This window comes from Pagrus pagrus (assembly GCF_965226575.1).
Source record: "Pagrus pagrus genome assembly, chromosome: 16".
Lineage (NCBI taxonomy): Eukaryota > Metazoa > Chordata > Actinopteri > Spariformes > Sparidae > Pagrus > Pagrus pagrus.
In genome coordinates this window covers 11,345,248-11,358,660 of record NC_140200.1, presented here as the reverse complement: position 1 = coordinate 11,358,660, position 13,413 = coordinate 11,345,248, and the positions used below count along the sequence as shown (strand labels likewise).

The window sequence follows — 13,413 nt, the reverse complement described above, 5'->3', positions numbered from 1 at the left end:
CGTTGTTGCACTATGCATTAGCTCCAGACCCCTCCCTCTGAAGGCCTGTATACGATGTGCGTCTCTTCCCCGTCCACCCTCTTCTCTCGTAACCTGTCGACTGTAATCCCCGTAAAACGCACAAACATGTACCGTGGCGCTCGTGTGTGTGTGTGTCACGGGCGGACATTTTTATGTTGCACAGATGGACGTGTGACTCATCAAAGTGCTGTTGTTTAATTAAGTGCATGGTGTGTTTGCCTGTGTGAATGTCTGTTCTTTTTATTAATCCCGTCATTCAGGCAGACCGCCTTCAATTACTTAATCCAATCTAACTCCTCACCTGCATTAATCCATAGCCTCTGCCTGGCTGCTGTCCAGCCTCTGTCTCTTCCCATGTCATGTGTATTTGTGTGTGCATCCTGCATCATGCTGGCCTGATATTTTATAGTTTAAAGACTATGATTATATCTAAGGCAGATACACTCTAATGCAACCACTAAAAGGATATGTTTTTGGTCCCTGTCGGAAGTCCTTAGCAAGTGTGAAATTATCTTTTCATCCCTTTAAAAGTATTAAAGCGACTGTCATACACTTACATCCACCCATCCAATTTTAGATGCTCGTCTTGGTCAGGGTCAAGAATGTAATACATTTACAAGAGGTGTTTTGGTCTGCTCGAGCCTAAAGCTAGAATATCAGAAAGTCTGTTCGTGCTTGACATCCAAAAAAGACTGACACAAAAGTCAAAGATACAAAAACAGTCCGCAAACTAGGTAATGCTCAGAACGCTAGACATTGATTGATGATTTTGGTGACCCTTTGACCTTTAGTCTTGACCAACACTTACATAATGTACATAATGATGAGGTATTTCAAAAACAAGTGCAGAGATTTCCACTAAATCTGCTGTGGATGTTCAAGGACAAGTGAGGATGAATCTTCAGGGTTTTCATGACCCTGTGACTTTTCCTCCCGTGTCACCATCATGCCAAAATGTCAACTTTTCTTCTATTTTCTACTTTCTGCAGAAGTAATATCACGTTCAGACTACTGCCATCACTCCTGCAGAGCAGAATAAAGGACAGAATATACTCATAAAATGGACACGGACACGAACAGAAGGGTTGACAGCAGACATTTTCACGATCCTCATGGTTTATGCCGCTCTGCATTGGGTGTGTGAGTAGGTGGTGGCCATGTTTAACAAGCCTGCAAGGAGCCTCATGAAATACGTGCCATGCGGACCATCACAGATATACAGTATACGTATGATGAAAGGATAATTTTATCTTCTTGCTCCAAAGGGAATAAAACATTTTAGATTTGAATGACCCCTTAACCTTTAATCTGATTTGCCCCAATGCTTTAAAAACAGCATATCAATAGCAATTGACAAATACATATTTTTGGCTTTCTAAAAAACTGCCACAAAATTTGCAGAACAGCGTCCTGCTCGAGGACACTTCAGCAGGGCAGATGGTCACCGTGGCAGGGGCTTGAACCTTCGTCCTCCAGCTGAAGGACATTTTCCTTTTTGACTATGCCACCCTGCTGCCCTCGGTGTGCAGGAGTGTGTCGGAGATCAGGTTAGAGAGAAATTGCAGATGCTTCACAAACTGCAACACACCGGTGCCTCTGTGTGTGTGTGTTTGTGTGTGCGAGTGTGTTCGAGTTCACTTTCAGCCTCCAGTTCAGTGCTGGGGATACTTGGCCTTCTGTCTCGCATTAATCAAAGAGCAGAGGACAGCACTCCGATTAATATTTTATATGCTGCATGACACTTTCGGCAGGATGCCCTTCTCCAGCGTGCTATTGGCAAAGTGACAACCATACAATGTACCAACGGTGTGTCTAATTAGTCCTAAAGCAGACACAACAGAATTCATGCCAGCAGGGAGTGCTGCATAGATAAATCAATCCATCAGTCTGGATAAATCTATAGGTGCTGCTGTTGTAAGCCTGTACGGGCATCTCAGGATTAATGCGACGCTGTCATTTCAGAAATCTGCGGTTTAGTATGTTTTTTTCTGACTGTAGTGTCTCCTTTCCTGCTCTAGGCGAGTCTTGGCATGGTCACCTTTCATTCGACCTCCTTAACTATGCTAAGTTTTTCATCTAACTTTTTATCTGTTTGTGTTAAAGTCGTACCCCTGACTTCATCCCTCCATCCCTCTAACCCGCCCCTTACCCTCAATCCTTCCCACTGACATCCTGTCAAATATCCATAATATGCATTAAACTTCAACAATTAACACGAAATGATGAAACTTAAACCCCAAACTATGAAAGTATCTGCATTCATATGCAGATATTTGTTTTTAGATATAATTGAAATGTCATCTCTATCTACATTCTCACATCTCCAACTGCTAATCGGACTGTAAACATCTACCGGCACACAGAAGAGGAAGCCTTTACCCGGATGTCTTTTATACACATAATTGATGTTGTTGGCTATAACATAAGCCCAAAAATATTGGCCATTGCCCCGAGATGCTAAATCCTATTCATGCGATAGCCAGTTGGTTCCAAGATTGGTGTCTGAGTAACATAAATGGCATAAAATCATTGTAATTCTGCTCTGACCAGTTCTAGAAAGACAGGCTCCATCCCGTTCTCCTCATCATAAGGCATTACCCTGCAATGATTTTTTGTTTAACAGTCACATCTATTACACACACGCCAGCCTCTGTGGTGTGAGTATACAGTCAGTCAAGTGTTACTGCACGGCTGGCAATATATTGTGACTCTTGCTGCGCTGGCAGCTTACGGGCACCTGTCCTTGAAAGTAGGGCCTGGCTCCGCATTGGTTGGCACATTGTAACATATTAGAGGCCAGCAGTGGCTTTAAAAACGGATGTGTTTGATGAGAAGGCTCCTCAGTCCGGATGCATTTCATTGTCGTTGGTACGTGTATTAAATCAAAGACTCATGATCTCGCGGTGCGAATGTGTTAAAGGTTAATTTGCCACTAAGTTACTTTCTAATCAAACATTTTCCTCCCTGCCACTTTGAGAGGGTAATACATAAAGCCATCTAAATGCATATGCTGGCTCCCATTCGCCACATCCATTATTCATAGACGGAAGGAAACCCAGTCACAGACTTTAAGTCCTGATGTGTCTTCCTCCCTGTCTCTCTTTCCCTCTTTTTCTCCATCTTCCTCTCTATATAGCCAAACCATGTTTCTCCTTAAATTATTCTCCGCCCTTGTCATTTTTTAACGTCCACTTGGGTTTTGTGTTTGAAACCGTTATACCTGCTTTCTCTCCCTTTTTTCCTCCTATTCAGCCTTTGCAAGCCAAAGACAAATACAGTGTTTCTGCTTTATATATGCAGTACAAGCACTCACTCACTCACTCTCTCCATCCAACATTTCCAATAATGAGCATGTATCATTGTAAAACAACATGTTTACATGGTAAAATTGATCAGATGTCCGGGACAGTTTGTACCTGCTCGTCTCCCTGGCCCTGCTGGTATTACATCCCCCATTGTTTGGACTATCTGAGAGTCTGTTTATGGATTTGTTTTCATAGTGAGTATGTTCAATATGTGCAATCCAATGACAACAGTGGGCCGAATGTGTGAGGCGAGAAAGAGGAATGAGCTCTGTGTGCGAAGGAATTACAAGCATCCCTTTGGAGACCTGGCCGGGCCGCGGTTCATGTTTCATTTATGTCACAGATTTCGCTTGTTACATAAGAAATCAGACGTATATACGCAGATAAAAAGCCTTGGCAATCTAAAAATAAACTCAGATGCCTTTGATTTTGATTTAAGTGGTAAGATTCTTGTAATTGTTGTTTTATTTAAGAGTTTATATGTCAAAAATATAACCAGATATCAAGATTATTAATTCTTCAGTCACAAAACCGGATTTTTGGGCTTTTATTTTGAAACAGATACAGGAATTGTTGAGATTGTATTAACAGCATAATGCAGTAATTTTACATTTACATTCTACTTGTTCTCTCCCATGACAAATGTCGGTTTGGTTGGTTGGCACAAAATCAAACTGGTTGAAGCCCGTACACTGGACCAGAACAGCAGAAAAGACCCTACCCAACCTAACTTTACAGAAAACTGAATTTAAAGCTGCCGTAATCGATATGTTTATATTAGGAATTATTTGAATGACTACACGTATGTGAAAAGGGTCACACAGAGGATTATCAGACGACTCGGCAGCTCCCCTCAACTTTATGAAGCACTTTAGCGTCTTTCAGGTTTTTTTTTTGGTTTTGCGACACATCACTTTACTTTTTTGATTCACTCTTGCCGCTCTCATCAGCATTGTGTTCAGTAGCAGCAGTTTTTTTGGGGGATAAAAGCTCTTAAAACCAAATGTACCCCAATTCCCAGCACTAAGCAACAGAAAAGGTTAGCGACTTGGTGGTGAACAAAGTTGAGCATTCAGCAGCTAAAGCCTGGATGCTAATGTTGTTCTATATATGTTTAATTTGTAATAAGCCACAGTTTGCAAATAAATTAGCTTAAGAAGGTGATAATCTGTTAGTGTCGTGTTCACAGATTGTTCCCACTCCCCCAAAGTCACAAAAAAAAGAGATATGTCGAAGAAAAATGATGATGAACATTCGAGAGAAGAGAATGAAAGGAAGCAGGGGATAGAGTTCAGGTTGGATTCAATCCGAGGCCAGCAGGTGAACATGTGACTCCAGAGGAGACATTTACCTGATAGATGATATCTGCTATGGTTTGGACCACAGCACCAATGTGTTTCCTTGTGTTGCCAGCTTGTGAAGTCCTTCTTCATCCGCTCTGAATGTTACTAACACACTCAGACACATTTAGGGCTTTCTCCATTAGCCGGTCCACTTTTGCCACGCAATGTGCCAAGCCAAGCTGTGATGACATGCATTTCCACTACAGCCTCGCAACAGGGGATAGCCACACCACGCTGCTGTGGTCCTATTTGGCAGCTGCCCCGTGACGTTCTCCTCCCTTTTGCTCGGTCTTCAGTGGCTAAACTCATGTGTGTCCCTGCTGGAGACGAGAGACATCCCTGTGTTCAGCTCTCAGTTCTTTTGGCTATCGGGGCTGGTAATGTTAACGCAGGCCGAAACTTTGAAGCTGAAGCTTTAAACTGCAGTAAAGTTGAAAATCACCGAGGGCAGATTTGATGTCGACTGCAGAGTTGAGAGTTCTATCACAGTTCATGCTGTAATTGGCCAAGTGGGGTTCAGAGCACTAACGTGTTCGCAGCAGATGGAGTCGATGTCCTTGCACTCGTCCACGGGCTGGGACTCATGTTTAATACATAGTCACCTTGTACCCAGCGGATGGTGTGCGCTATGTGAGATATGGACGTAACAATGAACACACATAACCGCTGTGAACTGCACTCCAACTGTACCAGATCCAAAGAGGTAATCTTCCTCAGTATGGTATTAGATTGTCTCCAGTAGACATACAAACAACAACACTAAAGCCACATTTTAAGCAGAAATTACAGCCACTACTTGTCACTTGCTGAAACATTGTTGGGCCTCCCTGTTGTGTTTAGCTCCATCGCCTGTTGGAACATAATCCTTTAACTGGCTTTGCATTGCTATCACAAAAGCAGAACTTATGATTACTGTTAAGCCGCTGTCTGTCTGTCTCACTCATGTAAATGAGCCTATTAAACAGTTTGACAGTTGCAGTAGCAAAGCTAAAAATCACACGTCCGTCCGATCCGAGATGATCTCTGAATCTCTGTTTTCTATTCACACTGCATCTCTTGCCTTATCCCGCCGTGTTCTGTTTCACCCCTTCCACCCTTATCTTTCCGTCTACATTTCTCATTTTCTCTCCGATGCTATGCACGCTTCTGCAGAAGGGTTTGGCCACGAGCTGTTCTGCTGACTCAACATTTTTTTCCCCTCATAGTTTACCCCTATTACTCCCTCCCGCTCCCCCTCTATCTTTACCCTCCCCACCCTCCCTTCCTCTTTCCCGCCTTCGATCCCTACAGCCAGTGAATTTCCAAACCTCTTCCCCACCCGTGCTCTTATTCTCTGCCTTCTCCCTTCCCCTCTCCCTCCCTCTTTCTGATATCTTTTCAGATATTTGCCTCGCAGTGTCCGTACAGTAGCTCAGCGCTGAGCTGTCCTGCTAAAATTAGACGATGTCCTGGGTTATTAACACTCTACTACTGGGCAGAACGGGCCACGCTCCAGAAACTAACAATCCACATTATCCCTGCAGCATGGGGGGGTTACATTTTTTACTGTGTATCACCACTGTGCCGCCTCGCCTGTGCTGGCTCATGCCCAGACTAATTCATAGACAATATTTCTTAATGGAGACGTGATTTTAGTACAACTGGCTATATGGTCCTTTGTGTTCCAGCATTGTGCTTCATTATAATCCTCACAGATCAGTGAGGAATGTTGGCTAGCATGTCTGCATGAAAACTAATCAGTGTTCAGGTTAAAAGTTAGTGTTATAGTGTCCAATATTCTTATCTTGCGCTGTGCAGTCATTGAGATCAAGCATGCATGTTGGTATTATCAGATTTTCTAGATACACCAACCTGCTGGTGCAGTCGTCCACCTGCAAACTCTTAAGAGCAGGCCTCATTTTTCATGTGAATTTGGATTACTGCAACGTTGAACTGTGCACCTCAGCAAATGGCCATTGTCAAGCGTGTCACCTAGATGAATCTCAGGGACAGGGGGGCCATTACAGATGTATGTATGTGTGCGCATCGCAACGCTTTTCCAAGGTGAGTGTGTGTGGAAGCTGAGGCAGCGACAAATACTCAGCGGCCCCATCGCAGTTTAATTGTTTGCCTGCATAATAAATCATATGTGTCAAGGGAGATTATTTATACAAGGACTGTGTTAAACAAATGAATCGCAGGTTTGCTCAACTCCAGGTTTTTCTCGGCGCGTGTTGGCGCCCGCAGGTTGCCTCTGTGCGTTATTTGCTTGCGTTGCAGTATGATTGCATGACAATACTCGTGTGTCTTTTTTTCTCCTCCACGTGTGACTGATATTCATGAGGGCGTTTGGATCTCACGGCTTCCTCTCTCCGCTCTCTGTCATTGATGTATTTGGTGCGATCTGAATGCTCCGGCAGAGGGGAAAGGAAAACAAATGAAAGCAAATAAGTCTTAGGTTCCTTTGGAGCTACAATGTGTAAATATCCAGAAGTCAGGGGGTGAAGACCTGCTTCCAGCATGCAGCACCTTGATGGGATGCTAGTCACTGTACCTGCTGTTGCTAAGCGACAGCTGAAAACCTGGATAAAGCACATTTTTCGCTCAAGTTGAGACGTTTTTCGAATTTCACTGACCGCTGTGCTGCTTAGCCAAAAAAAAACGAAAAAAAAACTGCCCTCCACTGACCCTCTCTGTCCGGAGCATGTTGTTTTTTTTCATGTGAACCAATAAAACCATGTCAGCATTGTAAAGAGAGGTCCCTGGTGGATGCAAAGGATGTGCTTTCATTTTTACAGTGCTGTACAGACAGAAAAACAAAGAGCATTGTTGTTCCGGTGTAGTGCATTTCCAACTGATGCTTGGTGGCTTTAAAAGCTTTAAAGGAGCACTATGGCGTATTTGGAAAAGAAATTCAAACTCAGAATTTTTATATTTACAATATTAATACATTTATACAAGAAAATATTTGTTTGTTCTATAATTGATTAAACAAGCTGTTCTCAGAGGAAAATAAGATCCCCAGAACACTGTTTGGTGGCAGGGTCCGCCAAAGTAAAACAGTATGAAATTGTGTTGTTCATTAAGGTCAGTTTGTTTATTTAGTCATGAAAACAAAGAGTTTGTTTAGGAAAAAAAAATACAGTTAACCAAAATATTATCCTAATTGCAAAAAATGTGTCACAAAACAGCATTATAATGATGCAGAACAAAAAATCTTGTTCACCAGATGTAAGAAAAGATGTTTGTTTGGTAACACAAATGTCACATCTTCATGATTTTAATCGATTTTTCAGTGAAAAATGAAAATTCTGATGCAAAATAATCACAATCAGCCCTAACTGATACATTAACAAGCATTTAGAATGTGAATGTCCCTTTAAATCATGCGCTTCAAAAATCTGATATCAAAAAAATAAACAAAACGATCGTCAAATGTGCCACGTCAGGATGAAGCGACAAAAAAAAAGCTGACTTAAGGAGGGGCAGAGCTAAGTGCCTGGTAATAGCTGAGTGCCCGGCCACAGTGCAGGGCTGGATCACGGCCTGAAGGAATGGCGATCCCGCTCCCTCAGCAGCCCTTAAATTAGATGTAAACAGCCGCGGGCAGTCAAAGGGAGGGCAGGAGATGGGTGACATGGGAGCGTTCAGGCGGGCTGAGGTCAAGGTGGGCTGGAGAATTACGGATGATTTGTAGGATAGCACCTGCAAACGGGAGCTGAGTAATGTGTAGACAAGCAGCTGAGCCGAGTCCTTTGTGGCCGTGGTGGGGGTCTTGTTAAGATTGTTATTGCAGCCTTATTTCCTTGCTAGACTATCGTGAATGCATCTGTCTTGCTCCCACCCTTCACATTTCTTTCTCTCGCTTTCCGCTTTTCATTTCTTCGCCTGCTTCTGCCTCGCCTCCTTTCCGTTTCCTCTGTTTTCTGCCTCCCAACTTCCATCGCCTCATTGCTGTCTGGCCCTGTGCAGTGCAGCCCCGTGGTCCCGCCTCCCTCCCTGGCAGAGTGATGTATGAGTGGCTAGCTTTGACGTCACCTAGGGCCCAACGTCATAGCAACTCAGTGCTCCCAGGCTTGTGCTTTCTGGTGCTTTCTCTCCGTGCCTCTCCCTTATTCCTTCTCCCCTTTATCCTCCATTAATCACTTCTCTCTTCTTCCGTTTTCTCTTCCAGTGTCTCTTCCTCTGTGCTATCTACCGTTTCCCCCCTTCTCCACATCAATTTCTTTATCTTGTCTATCATTTTTCATTGCCTCTGGCTCTTATTAAAACGCACTCTTGCCTCTCTTCTTTGTCCACCCTCGCCCCTCTGGAGCTTTTCTATTCTCGACTAAAGCTGCATCCTCTCCTCCGTTTTTCTATTTACTCCTCTCGCAGACGCACAAATATACCGAGGCATGACATGTTTGAGGTAGGCAGACAAGCAGCGAGCCAGCCTTTGTCTCATGTGAAATACAGGCTCATCCCTATTCAATTACACTTATCAAGATCAACTCTATTCCTGGACAACAGGGTTTCATAAAACCTGCAGTCTGCTTCCCACTGTACCCAGCCAATTCTCTCTATGACAACTTTGCTTTGCCAGATGCCCAGTGACTCACCTTTATTTGTGAGTTGCCTGTGGCTTCGATAAAAATAAATACAAGAGGAGCTGTACAAAAGTGAATTATCAGTCAAAACTTTCACTTCCAGAACAGCGCGAGAAAATTTCATCGGACTCGACAAGACATGAAGCTGACCCACTTTCTGCTTTCGCTCTACGTCTTCCTCTCTCTTCCTGTCTTCTTGTCTCGCTCCCGTTGCTGCCCGCGGTCAGTCTGTCCACTTTTAGCGTTGGCGCAGTGTGGCGAGGGGGGCCGCTGAGCGAGATAGAGACCTCTCTTGGTTAAAATGGAATGAGGAATGCTCTTGTCAGCAACTGTGACACATCTCCTACTGAGGCTGTCCCGTGTGGAGGGAGCCGAGGCACTGCGGAGTAACTTCGGGTCATGTTTGTTAAAATACTGGAAGAAATGTGACTGTGGCAACTGAGATGTTGAGGAACTTCGCTTGCAAAGCGATGCGTGTCGTATTAAGATTCAAGAAAGGTCAGGTGCAGATTTTTTTTCTCGCAGTTCGATATCACTTGTCAAATCACTCAGCCCACTCTCCCAGGGAGAGAATGTTAGCAGCTAACGTTTCTGCAAACTACTGATACATTCACATTTATACATGTCCACAATATGTGTCACATCATGTTCTCACCTGACTTTACTGGGAGGCCGAGGGGATGGTGGTGGGGTTACAGGCGAGAGGGCTGCCGAGCCAGTGACCACAGTTCAAGGCTGCGTTTCAAAATCCCTTAGGTTGAAACCAGTGGATATTGTTAAGGAGACCTCAGGACAATGCCCAGCTGTGTTCGTGACAACAAAACTCAGATTTTTTTGATGAGACCTGGTGTGTTTGTGGCGTCCAAAACAGGAATTTCAATCCTAACCCGAAGCCCTAACTCTCCCCCACTGGGGCCTTTTCTAGGGTTTATGCCCTGCCTTGTTGGTTGCCCTAACTCTAACCGTCCCAGATTGGCGCCTTAACCTGATCCTCCAGGTTCTTTCTCTAACCCTAACTGGCTTTGTTTATCGGCTTGACACGTTTTGCAGGATTATGCCCTGCTTTGTGGGTTGCCCTAACCCTAACCATCTGACTGTAGTGCCTAAACCTAACCCTTGGGGTGCGGTTACCCTTCAAGTCTTTCACCCCCTTTTTGGGCAGCTCTATGACACATTTTTCAATTCCTTTATGCTTTTCCCTGGGGCAGTGCTGGACACTGGGACCTGCAGACAATGTGCGCCGGCCTGCGCCATACCGTTGACTCCCCATTCAACTGCTGAGTCGTTGGACGAGGCAGGGGGACCATGGTGTTACCTTCACCCTCCCTAACCCGTAACCCCTGTACTGATCATGACCAAGTGATTTCTGTGCCTTAACCTAACCAGACCATAAGAACAGCGTTGTCGCAACAGAAAAAGTCAACTGAACCAATGTAAAGAAATGTAAGGTAGCAAAATAAATAAAGGAATGTCAAGGTTCAATAGAAACGTACACGGCCAACATTTATTATGGCGATTGGGTTGCAATCACAGTGTCACCAGGAATCTTTCTATTTCTATACTGAACAAACACTGTTGACTCTACATAACAATAACAAAATAAAATGAATCACCTCTTCTGCTCAAGAGGATTTTTCCGGGTGTATCAATATGTTTCCACTGAGGACAAATTAGGAAATATTCAGTCAACAACTTGAAGGCAAGTGCACTTTTCACTTGTCTCAAGGTTTGTAAAAAAAGTTTGATCAAGTTCATTATAAGCGCATTGAGTCTTCTGACTGTCTTTCTCTCTCGTATCCCGTGAAATGTTTTTTATAAATGTTGTTACACCATGTCAAAAGCCAATGATGTGAAAACAACCCACAGAAATTGAAGTTATGTTATTTCCCACCCTGGCGTGAAATCGAGGCAAAGACTCACTGCCAGGGGAAACATGTATTTTATAGGAAACACATTTTGACACAACAGTGGTAAATAGCTGCCCAGTGCCGGAGGTTCACAAAAACAAATGTAAAAGCTTTCATGCACTGGGTTAAGATTGAATTACCATCAAATACTGAGAGCAGCAGAAAGGGCATTCAAATAAATAACACAGAAAAAGATTTCCTTTTAAGACGGAGTGGTCCTTTCTCCGGTCACAATATATCAGAATGTTTTATTATTTATGAGCCATTATTAATGACCAACTAATCATTGCAAATGATTCATAAATCATTTTTAGCTTTCTCACAAAACTAATGTCGTCTTTAGACGCATAAGTAACAAAGCATTTAAAACAAAGGGTAAATATTAGTTATGATTAACAAATGACCACAGTCTTTTTTTTTAATTATGGTAAATATTTTCTGTACATTGACTTTGACAGTCAATCTAACTCAACCGAGGTTAACTGCTTTGATAAATCTTCTTCCTGGCTGTTACTCATCTGTGAGAAACCTATCGGTGGAAGTTGTCTGCAAATAGATGAAACTTGTGGAATAGACTTGTGGACAATCTGCCCTCGGTCTTCCCCTCCCATCACTGTCAATCACACATGCGCCGCAGAATGCACATTACGTTATAAATCGCTCTCATATGGCCAATAAAAGATGAAAAATCCAGGTAATTTGCCACAAATTGTTACATAGAACCCCTTTAAATAATAATAATGATAATAAACGTTATTTCTATTGCACCTTTCAAAACCAAAGTTACAAGGTGCTTCACAGAATATAGTACCAGACAGTACAAGAACGACAAGTTAAACAAATAAAATGCAATAAAATAAGATGCTTCACAAAATACAATACCGGTGCAAAGATCAATAACCAAGAAATATAATAGAAATAGAAATGAGATAAATATACTTTGTAAGATTTGGAGTTTTTGCAGTGTCCTGAATAGTTTAACATACAGTAGGAGCTGCAAAGGCATACAGTATGTGTGGTAAATTATTTGACATTAATAGTCAAACTTCTATTTAAATGTAATGCACATTTTAACCAAACATACAGCGTCAAGAAAATGAATGGACGTCTGTTTCCATTATTATGTGATGATCAAGAGATGGCTGCTTTGAGATAAACAGTGGGTGGCGTTAACCTGATGCCATTAAGCCATTAAGGAAGAAGAGGCAGCGATGTGATGATGGAGTTGTGTGGAGCGGTGGAGCAAAAGCCTGTGTGATGTTTAAGCCACATGCTTAATGTGTGTCTTGATTTAGTTGGTAAGTCTGTCTCTGTTGCACTTTTTATCGATATACCAACTTCTCAACCTCATTCAAGCCTCATTCCTGAGGCTGTTTTATGCACAGATTGACAATGTGCATAGAAACAAGTGTGTTGCGTAAAATTCTGCAGAGATGCCTCTCTCAGTTTAACACATGTGCATGTAAAGAAAGGGGCTTTACTACAACTAATTGACTTGCGGTGAAATGGTCCATGGCCAAAGCACACCTCTTTGTGTACTGAAGCTAAGTCTTCCCTTATTGGATTCAGTGTCTTGTTGTGGCCTGCTGCATTTAAATGATAATTATTATGGCAACATTTACTCGAAACATGAAGAAAATCCATTCTTCCCTCTTTGATGGTTTGAATGTATTTTGCGGCATGTTTCTATGATCACGCCTGTGTCGGTGTGTTTGTGCGCTTCATGATAATGTGCTTGTGGGATGGCTGCCTCCCTTCAGAGAGAAGGCAGCGCGAGCAGTTTAAAAAGCACAACCTTAAATCCTTCTCTCTCTCTTTTCTTAGGCCCTGGAAGGTTTGGTTGCCAGGCAACATTAGGAAAGAGTTTTCAATTAATTCATTTTGAGTTAGATGGACTGTACTGTCGCCAGGCCCAGACCACGCTGACTAACACAGGTGCAGTCGCATGTTTGAAGGTCAAACAAAGAGACGACGGCGTACGGCTTTCTGCGCAGAGACGAAACACAAACTGAGGAAACGTCGATGTGTTTTAAATTTAGTTCCCTCCTTCCTCAATTTAGAGAGCGCTCATTAACTTACCGCAGATTACTCCACAGTTTATGAAGACAAATAGCTACCTCCAGTGATTATCTTCATGTACAGGCAGCAATTCAATTGACACTTCAAGGTGGTAGACTACTTCTTATGTTTTCGGAAACAGCAGCAGAGCAGGAGCCGCTTCCCCTCTTTCGTCGCTTTTCCCCTTCTGAGCGTGGAAACAATTAAAAAC

General features: G+C 43.0%; 1 protein-coding gene across 2 annotated transcripts in view; it reads left to right on the top strand.

Annotated features, from left to right (window-relative positions):
- stxbp5a (syntaxin binding protein 5a (tomosyn)) overlaps nt 1–13,413 on the top strand; it is a 101,660-nt gene that overhangs the window by 24,825 nt on the left and 63,422 nt on the right. The window lies entirely within an intron of this gene.